Here is a 10654-nt window from a genome sequence, read left to right on the forward strand (position 1 = left end):
AAGGTTGCTGGTCTGATCCCCACGTGGGCCACTGAGCTGCACCCTCCACAACTAGATTGAAACACCTACTTGACTTGGAACTGATGGGTCCTGGGAAAACACACTGTTTCCCAATAAAATTTTTTTTAAATACAGGGAAATAAAGTCACAAATAATCTCTCAAAGTTAATCTTGAGTTAGTAGTTGCAGTAAATTTTCTGATGGAGAAGGTTGTTGTTGATATGGAAAATAAAAGCTTACAAATGGATTTTCTGTTCTCTGTATTCTGATTGCAGTAATCATTGACTAGAGCAAGCTGAAATATTTTTAATTCCACATCCTTGCTATTATCTGCCTATTGTGGGGATAAAGGAACCTTCAAGTGGTGAAATGGATGATAGGCAAAAGGCAAGGGACATGAGTGACACACAAACTGGATAATCCTCCTGGAATTACCAGAGTCAACCATAATTAAAGCTCTTCTCACCATTGTTTTCTCCTCCACTTTAATTCAGAAAACCCTCCCACTACTGTGTTTATAATAGTTTATTCACAGCTAACCAATGCCAAGGTGACACAAGCCCGAGAAACTCAGCCACGGGAACTAGCAGGTCGTAGACATTCATCTTCCTTGCCATACAATAATAACCCAAATTTCCACAGGCCTTAGCAGTGCATGAGCATAGATAAGGTCACGTGAATTGCAATAACCTAACTTTGGCTGTCTCTTGTCCTTACTTCCTCACCCAGGACTGAAGCTGGCTGTGATGTTTGAAGGTTCCCAAGACAACAAGTTTGCTCATCACTACAGCCATCACATGGGCCTTCTACATTTCTCTTCTGTTTTGGTACCCTCATCAGGGCCCTCAGTCTCCAGGATTTTTGAGGATCCCTCACCTTTGTCACTGCGCCTGGAGCTCATTGAGAGAGCGCCAGTGCCCTCTCCCCGCAAGAATACCATTTCCTGGTGCCCTCACAGAGGCCAAGCAGGGGGTCAGCACCTTCATTTGGTCCCATTAAGAAAGGGAAGGAGGTTCCTTCCCCACTCTCACACCTTATTGCCAGGACCAAGCAGAGACACTTTCTGCACCTACATCTTCCAGAGCTAGTCATCTACATAGTTTCTTTGGCTGCTGTTTATTGTTGGGACCAGGTAGATAACAGATTCTTCTGTGTTTCTTCATTCACTCATTCTACCCACAGATGCCCATGCACAAACATCCTTCTTGTAGGTTCTTTGCCTCAATTAAATGAACAATTATAAATAGACACCTTGGGGGACTGCCAAACCATCATATGACCCATTTTCTCTACTATTACCACTGAATTATCCATCTTTAACAGTTATATAAAGACTTTACCTGAAGTCCATTCTGCTGTTGTTATGAACCACTAATGAACCACTAGTCATATCTCCTCTTTAAAGCATGATACAAAGTGAATAAAAATGTCCACCTTTCCCAACAGAGGCTGGGAAATAAAATGAAATGATCTACCTAGACCCAAAGTCATTCTCTGCTCCAAACTGTGGATGTCCTACCTACCTAGGGATTAATTTCATAACTAATCAGCAGAAACCCTAGTATCTAGTGGCACAAGTACTGCTTTCTCACAATCATCCCCATGTTCATTCTATAATACAAGAAAAGAGATAATTTTCCAACATAGCTTTGATATCGTGACTGCTACTCTCAGAAAGTTTTTTTTGTGTTGTAGTTTTCCAGCTACCTAAACAACCTTTTTTCATTTTTTGAAAGTTAAAAAATATTTAATCAAATCTAACATGTGGGTGCCCCCTGCTGTAAGGCTACATGTATGTTGTATATATTCTAAATACTAGAAGACTCCTTCAGGCCAGAAACCAAAATTTATTCCTCTTTCTTCCACCACATATATGATAGCATCTGATACTATACTCAGCCTAAATAAATGTTATTGAACTAATGAAATGACCTAGAGTAAAATAAGTGTTATAACAGAAAGGCAAGCCAATGAGAGCCCTGAGGAAAAAATAATGAACTGGAAGTGGAAGTCTTAAGCAGACCTCACAAATGAGCAAGTTGTTTATCTGGATCTTGGAAAATAAAGATGTAAAGCATTCCAGGTTAAGGAGCCACATGAGTAAAAGTCCATGGGAATTAACATACGAAGAGCTAGCAAATACCTACTAAGTCAATGCTGAGGTATGGAGGCACTGCTGCTGCTGGAAGGATGATGCTGTCATTAACAAGAACAGAGAATTCAGCAGTAGAAGTATGCATGACAGAGCAGAGAGAAATCAATTCTGCTTTGGATGTATTGAATTTGAGATGCCCATGGGACACCCAGTTGGAAAAAGTACCTGAAATTCAGGTCTGTAGATAAAAAGAAATGGTGGGTGATAGAGATGCTAATCTGGGGGGCTCTCACACAGAGGTCATAATTAAAACCATGAATGAGATTCCCAGGCAGAGTCCAGAGAAAGAAGAAGAAAAACTCATTGGGAAGACTCCTTGGGAGAGTCCTACATTGAAAGGATAGACATAAGAAGGTGTGGAGAGACAGAAGCAAGAGGTGAGAGTGTGGTAGAAAAACTGGCGTGAGAATCTGCAGGCCACCAAAAATTCTCACCACACTAACCTGTCTTTTCTATTCGCTGACAAGATTTTTTCACTTTTTCTGCCCGAAAGCTTCTCTTTACACAATTGATATGGAAAAAATGAATTGTTACAATGCATTTATGATTTATTCCTTGATCTTCCTTTTTGAAAAGTAATGAGTTCATACATTTCTGCCTTTTATTCAGCAGCACTATTTTTAGAGGCAGTTATTAAAATTCATCAATAAAAATGGCAATAAAACATTGTATAAGGGAAATTCCTTGCATACCCTAAAATATATTAGAATCTTCCCTGGAAGCTGAAGTCAAATGTGTTTCATTGGTTTGGTGTTTCGTTTGTTTGTTCTGAATTGCAGACACAGAAATTTTGATATAAACTGTGTTCACCGTATCTAATCCTTCTATCCTATCTAAGTGATCTATTTCAATAAAATCTTGTAGTAGCACGTTCCATGGCTTAATTGCAGGTTGTGTCATGGCTAATTCATTCTAAATGCTTTGAATGTTAGGTCTATTTTTATTTCTTGATGTGTTCTTTGTTGTTTCACTATGGGCAGGGCACAAGAGAATTCAATTAGTCTACATCTCTCATTTACATGTAAATATTTGCCCTGTCTTCTCTTCTGCTCTACCTCTTCCACTTTCTTCTCCGCTCTTACGTTTGAAATGAATAATTCTCCCTTTCATTTGGCAATCAATGCTGTGATATAGTATTCTCCTCATTTAAGTGAATGCAGTCATTGGAACTTCCTAGGACCTCTTCTCCTAAGAATTCCAAATGCTGGAGGCCTTATTGGTTTCCACTTATTTGTGCCATGTCATTTCATCACATTGTCATGATCACAACAGAATAATGAATGGTAATTTCCTGAAGAATTGAGTCACCACTATTGCTAATTAATGGCCTTTTTAACTTTAACCCTTTTAGTCCTGTGATATTTATGAACAGACTGAGACAGAGAGGTTTCCCAAATATAATCCAATTCTAATTTCCTAAGAAGAAAATTTGAGTTCACTTTCTACCTCAGAATTTCTACTTCCTAAATAAATGCAATAATTGGTCCCATTTGATAACCTGAATTATCTTTTTACTCCATCTTGAATATCATTATATTTTATGAAAAATAAATATATTAAGTCTTTAGATTTATTAAGCTTTACCTTTAATAAGTTCCAGCGGCAACACTAAATGTAAATGATGTGTTTAGTTTTCTATCAGCTTTTATTTTATCCTTTAAAATTATTGTTCTCAATGGGTGCTTTAAAACTATCTTCTAGTTTTATTCTTCTCTTGCAGAGTAATTTTAAAATGTCCACATAAATTTTAATTAAGTCTGTAAATTCAGTGGTCTGGGAGCTAAACATAAATCAAATTCTGTCTTTATTAACAGATGGATATATAAGGAGCTAAGGAAACTTTAGAGATCATTAAATCTAAATGTCCCATTTTACAATATGAAAAAATTAGGACTCAGAAAGTTTGTGTTTTTTTCAAACAAGAAACAGTGGGAACTACTTCATATGATTACCTCAACATATGATGAAAAAGCCATTGACACAATTTAATATCCATTCATGATAAAAAAAAAAACATTGTTTAAACACTTAAGAAAAAAGATGACTACAGGGCTGGCAGAGTGGTGCGTTGGTTAAGAGCTGGCTTGGGATGCCAGAGGACCCCAGTTCGGATCCCACATATGAGGGCCAGTGACACTGTCCTCTACAGCTAAGATGCTGAACAACAGCTCAACCTGGAGCTGGGCTGCCGTGAGTGGCCGGCGACGGCATAGGCTACAGCCCCTGTGGCAGTGGGTTGCCATGGGCTACCGTGTGTAGCCAGCAGCCGCAGTGAGCAGCCAGCAGCCGCAGTGAGTGGCCGTCCAGAAGCCGGCGACTAATCTGCCTCGCCTGGGAAGAGCGTAATGATGGTGCCAACTTGGGCCAGTGAAGCAATGCCCTCCACAACTCTACTGAAGAACAAAAGAACAGCAATTTGTCTGTTCCCCTTTCCCCAATTCCCCAGTGCTGTTCCCATCCCCCAACTCCCCAATAAAAATCTTTAAGAAAAAAAAAAAGATGACTACAATCTCTACTACTATACAGCATTGCACTGAAGCTATTAGCAAATCAATCCGAAAAATAAGAGTGAGTAAAAAAATAGGCAAAATTATTTGTATTTGCAGATGTTGTAAGGGAACCACAGCTAACAAATGATAAAGCAAACCAAACAGTAAAATAATTCAGTGAAGTAACTGGTATAAAATTAACATAAAAATCAATGAAAAGTCCAGAATACACCCAAAAACCTGTGGAAAGTGAGACTATGATAAAGGCAACATCTTAAATCAATGGGATAAAGGGGGATATTTAAATAAACAACTCTGGGACAACTGAACAGCCATTTAGAATAAGATAAAATTAGACCCATATACCACCCCATATACATAGTAATAAACTCCAAATGAATTAAGGATCTAAAGTAAGAAATAAATCCATAGACGTACTAGAAAAAAATATATATGGGTCAGTTCCTCTTTAATTTCTCTGAAGGAAAAGATTTTCTAACTATAACTCAAAATCCAGAGAAAATAAAATATTAATAAATTTGACTACAAAATAAAAATTAAAACTTGTGCATGTCAGAAAACACCAAAACCAAGTCAAACTGGAGAAAATATTCACAACACACACCACAGACAAAGGCTTATAGCTCTAATATGTAAAGAACTCTTAAACATGAGAAGCACAAAATACCAAAAAAAAAAAAAGTAGAAAAGACATGAACAGGCAATTCACACACACACACACATGTCAAAAAAGTTGTTTAGCTTTTAATAGACTTTATTTTTAGACCAATTTTAGGTTCACAGCAAAACTGAGTAGAAGGTAAAGAGATTACCCAAATACCTTCTGCCCCAACACAGGCATAGCCCCACCCATTATCAACTTCCCCACCAGGAGCAGGACATATTTTACAACTGATAAACCTAAGCTGACACACCATTATCACTCAGAGTCCATCGTTTACATTAGGGTTCATTCTTGGTGGTGTACGTTCCACGGGTTTGGACCAACGGATAACATATAGCCACCAATATAATATCACAGAGCGGTTTCAGCACCCTAAAAATCCTCTGTGCTCTACCTTATTCCTCCCTTCTCCCCACTCCTATTTTAAGCTTTTATGTAGTTAAAAATATATGATTTCTCTATTGCTCTTACATTTAAAAACTCCTTCTCTGAGATCCAGCACCTAATTTCTCATTTCTTTTGCTAGCTTGGTTTGTTTTATTTTGCTTCCTTCCATAATTTTTTGGTATGAAGTGAAAATCTACATATTTAATAATAAGTTAATCAATTATCCTACTGTTATTTCTTTAAAATCTCTTTTCCTCAAATATGTGCAATTCCCTCTTCATCACAAGCTAAATTTTACCCAGGCAACAGTCAATTTCTGAGCTGTATTCTGTTTCATTAATCTATCCATTTATGTTTTTTGTCAATTCAAACTTTAATAAAAGTATTGAATGTGTTTGATATGGCAAGTCCCTCAAAACTGCTTCTTGTTTTCAAAACGTTCTTGATTATTTTCATTTATTTCATTTTTCCACAGGAATTTTAGATTTCTTTTTAAAGAAAAACATCCCACTACAGAGTATAGTAACATTCATATCTGAGATTTTAGAAACATATTGAGTCATAAAGGAGAATAGCCTTGGTGCTCTGGTTCAGCCCTTCCTGGAAGACTAGGATAAATCAGCAGGTTGGGAAAAGCAGGAAACTGGGTACCTTGGGATGTAGCAACGGATGGGGACAGCCAGGACTCCAACAAGCACAGACCTGACTTCCTTCAGGAGAGGCCCACACCATTTAGTCACTCAGTGTTTACTTGAGTTACGGAGAGAAAATAAGTTTGGCTTAGAAACCCTAAACACAGAAGAATTGGGGGACGACCTAGGAAAGAACAGAGAGGTAGCATCTTAGATTAGCTAACCAAGTCCCATCTGCCTTCACATTATTCTGTTCCAGATGTTGGGAACCAAAGCTGTAAGGAGCTGAAAACAGTTCATCTAAGCACATCAGAAAGAGTCAGCTGACTCATAAGGGCGCAAGTCTTGGGAGAATTCTTCTCTTTTACCCTGAAGGTTGGGTAAGTTTCACTCTCGGGCCTGCCTTCAGTTTAGTTCACACCATATAAATGGCATGCAGAGTTTCTGTTTTCATAACATGGGAAATACTTCACAGTTGTAATTGTATTATAATGCAATTCTTTAGAGTGACCCACTTAGAGACACAGGTCAAACTTGTTCTTTCCTGGCTTCCTTGGCCTGGAATATGTTCCCAAGTCATGGAATTCTTAAAGCACTGGCATGGTGAGATGTTAGGATTTAAGTCACCAAAAATTAGCCCTTAATTTAGTAAAAAAAAACAAAACAAAACAGTGAGTATATGTTCACAGGACATGATCTTTAACAAAGAAAAGTATTCTTTGCCTAGTGGGCTCTAATATCTGTCTGACTAAACCCAAATCAAAGGTGTCACTGAAAGCTGCAACTCACCTAGATTATGATTCTTTAACCTCCTTTTTTGACTTTCTATTATTTAAGGTACTCTTCATAAATTCTTTATATTCCCATAACACTTTAACATCAACTACTTAAATTTTGGACCACTAATCATCCTTTAGGCCAAGCATCTGATGAGTAGGAATATTATCAAATTAAGCTTCGAGCTGTGACTTCACCAAGATTGTTTTAAAATAAAGGAAGCCTATTTTTAGACCCAATCATAAATTTAAAGTAGATTATTTACCAATTTTTAAATATTAAAAATTAGACCAGCTCAAAAATGAAATCATTTTAGAGTGACAATTTGAAAATATTTAATAACAACAGAAACTCTATCGAATAATTTATTCTAGTGACCAAATTACTTTCTAAAAAACTGACTTAGTTGTTTCTATTTGTTAGCATACTATTTAGCTTGCTCAAAAAAAAATTACTAGCAAGAAAGTTTGAAGCACAAAGTTGCATGGAAGATGCATAAAACTTTCAACGACTTCCTGTAACAATTCAGAAAAATTCTGTGAATATTTTGATAATGAAAAGCACGGGTTTGTATGATGTTAGTGAAGGTGTTCAATTTCTTTCCAGAGCAGGATTTTCACCCATCCTTCTACACTTTTCCACAAACAATTATAAAGGGAGCCTGTGGCTAACGCAGTCACCCCAGCCCCAAGGTGATGGAATATGTTTAACACTAGAGCACAGTAGCTGAACACACCCCCATTCTTTTTATGATGCAATCTAAAAATCAGTATATGACCTAACCTTAAATCCCATCAACCTCTTAATTCACAATTACCTGCTTATGTTATGGGCACAAGAGTAATTCAATGTTTAATTAAAAATGTTCTTTTGTTATATTTATGTAACTCTTGTTCTATGACCGAATACATAACAATTGAGAAATGAAAATGAATCCAGAATGTATTGCCAAATGCTGTGAAATAAGTAATCACATTAAATGTCTCTTCTCCTAATTATTTGTACATGAAACGGTGAAGATTAAGAAAACCCTTATTTTACATCCCTGTTTTAATTTTTATTTATTTATCTATTTTTTTAATTTTATTGGGGAACAGCCATGGTTATTGCTTACATGTTGCTTTCATGGTACAGTGGCATAGTTGACTCTTTTAAGGAGGGCTCAGCTCACAGTGGCCTATGCGGGGATCAAACTGGCAACCTTGGTGTAATCAGCACCACGCTCTAACCAACTGAGCTAATGGGTCACCCCTTACATGTCTATTTTTAAAAGTCATAGTGTTCATAGTATTAGATTGTAAACAGAGCAGATGCTCAAAATCACAGACCAAGTGAGTGTCAGATACACCAAGAAAACTAACTCAGTCTCCTGCACTCACCACTGCTCCACGGATGTTTTCTTCTGAGGTGGATGAAAGTCAGATGGGGCGGATGCCCTGTCGGTTTAGTCTCCTTCTCTGCCTTCCCCTGTTCCCTTTATGCTGTAAAGGTTGATCCTTCTTTTCTTCCCACTCTCACTCCAGGAAATCTCACCTTTTCCATCACTTCCAAGGCCACCCACCATGGAGGACTCCCAAATTTAGACCTAATTCCTCCTTTAATTCCTCTATTCCAATGCCTACTTGACTTCTCACAGGCATCTCGAATTTCTCACCTTAACATCTGTGCTCCTGAACGTTCTCCAAACCTAGTCTTCCCCTCCCGCCTTCCCCATCTCAGTAAATGGAACTGCCACCCACCCAGTTGCTCTAGTATGACATGTGAGAGTGATCTTTGACTGCCCTACCTCCCTCCCCCATATGTATGCAATGCAGTCCATTGCCAAGTTACTGACTTCCCCTGCAAAATATATCTGAGGTCTGTCCACTTATCATCTCTCCGCTTTTGCAATAGTTTCCACCCCACTCTCACCTCTTTTACTCTTGCCCTCCCCAATCTGCTCTCTCCATCATGCAGAATCATTGTCTTTAGATACAGGTGGATCATGTGACTTCACAGGCTTTCCTTTGTTCTCGATAGTGTCTACTAGGCCCTGCATGATCTGGACCTACCCTCTGCCCACCTCTCCTCCAACACTCTCTTCCTCCCTCCGGTAGTGGATTGAACTGTATTCCCCTGGAAATATAAACTCTTAACCCCCAGTACATGTGAATATGACCTTAATTGTAAATAGGGTCTTTGTAGATTTACTTAAGTGAAGATCTTGCGATGTGATCACCCTGACTTGTCCACATGGGCCCTAAATCCAATGATGGGTGACTTCATAAGATAAAGAAGACTGAGATTTCAGACACAGAGACATGGGAAGAAGTCACATGATGATGGAGGCAGAGGTTGGAATGATGCGTCTACAAGGCAAGGAAATCTGGAGCCACCAGAAGCTGTAAGAGCAAATTAGGATTCTCCCTGGAGCCTTCAGATGGGGTGTTGGCCTGCTGTTTCTTTAATTTCAGAATTTGGGCTCTCAGTACAGTAAGAGAATACATTTGTGTTGCTTTAAGCCATGAGTGTATGTTAATTAGTTATAATGGCCCTACAAACCTAATACTAAGCTCCAATATACTGATTTTGAAATTATTCAAAAGAATGGGCTTTTTCCTCCTCAAAGTCTTCATACAGGTTTCCACCGCCAGGAATGAAAACTTGGACCTTAGCATAAATGTCACTTTTTCAGAGACACTTCCTCGAACCCTAATCTAAATTAGGCCTTCCCTCTTTTACTCAGAGACCTTCCTTTTAACATGTACAAGAGCTTCTGACTATGTATCTACATATTTATTGAATGTTTGTCTCTCCTTTACACTCTAGTCCCCATGAATGTCATGTCTAAATCTGTTGTGTCACTACGATAACCTCTATCCTAGCAGAGTAGACACTAAAAATAGTTCTTCAGTAAATGCAATTACAGAGATAAAAGGAGGCAAAAGCATCTCCTTTTGTTGGTGAGTATTCTGAAAAGTGGTATGTCCCATGTTGATTTAGCTGAAGTCAATCAACTGTATTAAAGTTAAATTTTAACTAAATGTTGATACAATGAATTGTGTCCATAGGCATAGGATTAATCCAATTAAATCAATGTAAAATCTGAAATGAAAATGCCATAATAAGGAAAACTAATTCCTCTTTGATATTTGATCTGCTAAAGAACAAGGCAGGGACCACCCAAATGGCGCGTTGGTTAAGAGTGGGCTTGGGACACCAGAGGGCCCCGGTTCGGACCCCACATATGAGGGCCAGTGACACTGCCCTCTACAGCTAAGATGCTGAACAACAGCTCGACCTGGAGCTGGGCTGCTGTGGGTCACCTGCGACGGCGCGGGCTGCAGTCCCCTGCTGCAGTGGGTTGCCATAAGCTACCTTGTGTAGCCAGCAGCCAGCGTGAGTGGCCAGCGGCCATCCAGAGGCTGGCGACTGATCTGCCTCGCCCAGGAAGAGCGCAATGATGGTGCCAACTTGGGCCAGTGAAGCAACGTCCTCCACAACTAGGCTGAAGAACAAAACAACAGCAACTTGTCTGTTCCCCTTCCCC

At 38.7% G+C, this 10654-nt stretch overlaps 1 protein-coding gene and 1 long non-coding RNA gene across 2 annotated transcripts in view; one reads left to right on the forward strand and one right to left on the reverse strand.

The window, feature by feature from the left end:
* The window catches only part of LOC109372893 (uncharacterized), a 97352-nt gene extending 95424 nt beyond the window's left edge, over positions 1 to 1928 (forward strand). The window contains exon 3 of the long non-coding RNA XR_002122118.1: positions 730 to 1928. This is a non-coding gene — a long non-coding RNA (uncharacterized LOC109372893). The remainder of the gene's footprint in view (positions 1 to 729) is intronic.
* Positions 1 to 10654, reverse strand: part of SERPINB7 (serpin family B member 7) — a 48594-nt gene that overhangs the window by 28724 nt on the left and 9216 nt on the right. The window lies entirely within an intron of this gene.

Source organism: Hipposideros armiger, unplaced genomic scaffold, assembly GCF_001890085.2.
Source record: "Hipposideros armiger isolate ML-2016 unplaced genomic scaffold, ASM189008v1 scaffold_674, whole genome shotgun sequence".
Lineage (NCBI taxonomy): Eukaryota > Metazoa > Chordata > Mammalia > Chiroptera > Hipposideridae > Hipposideros > Hipposideros armiger.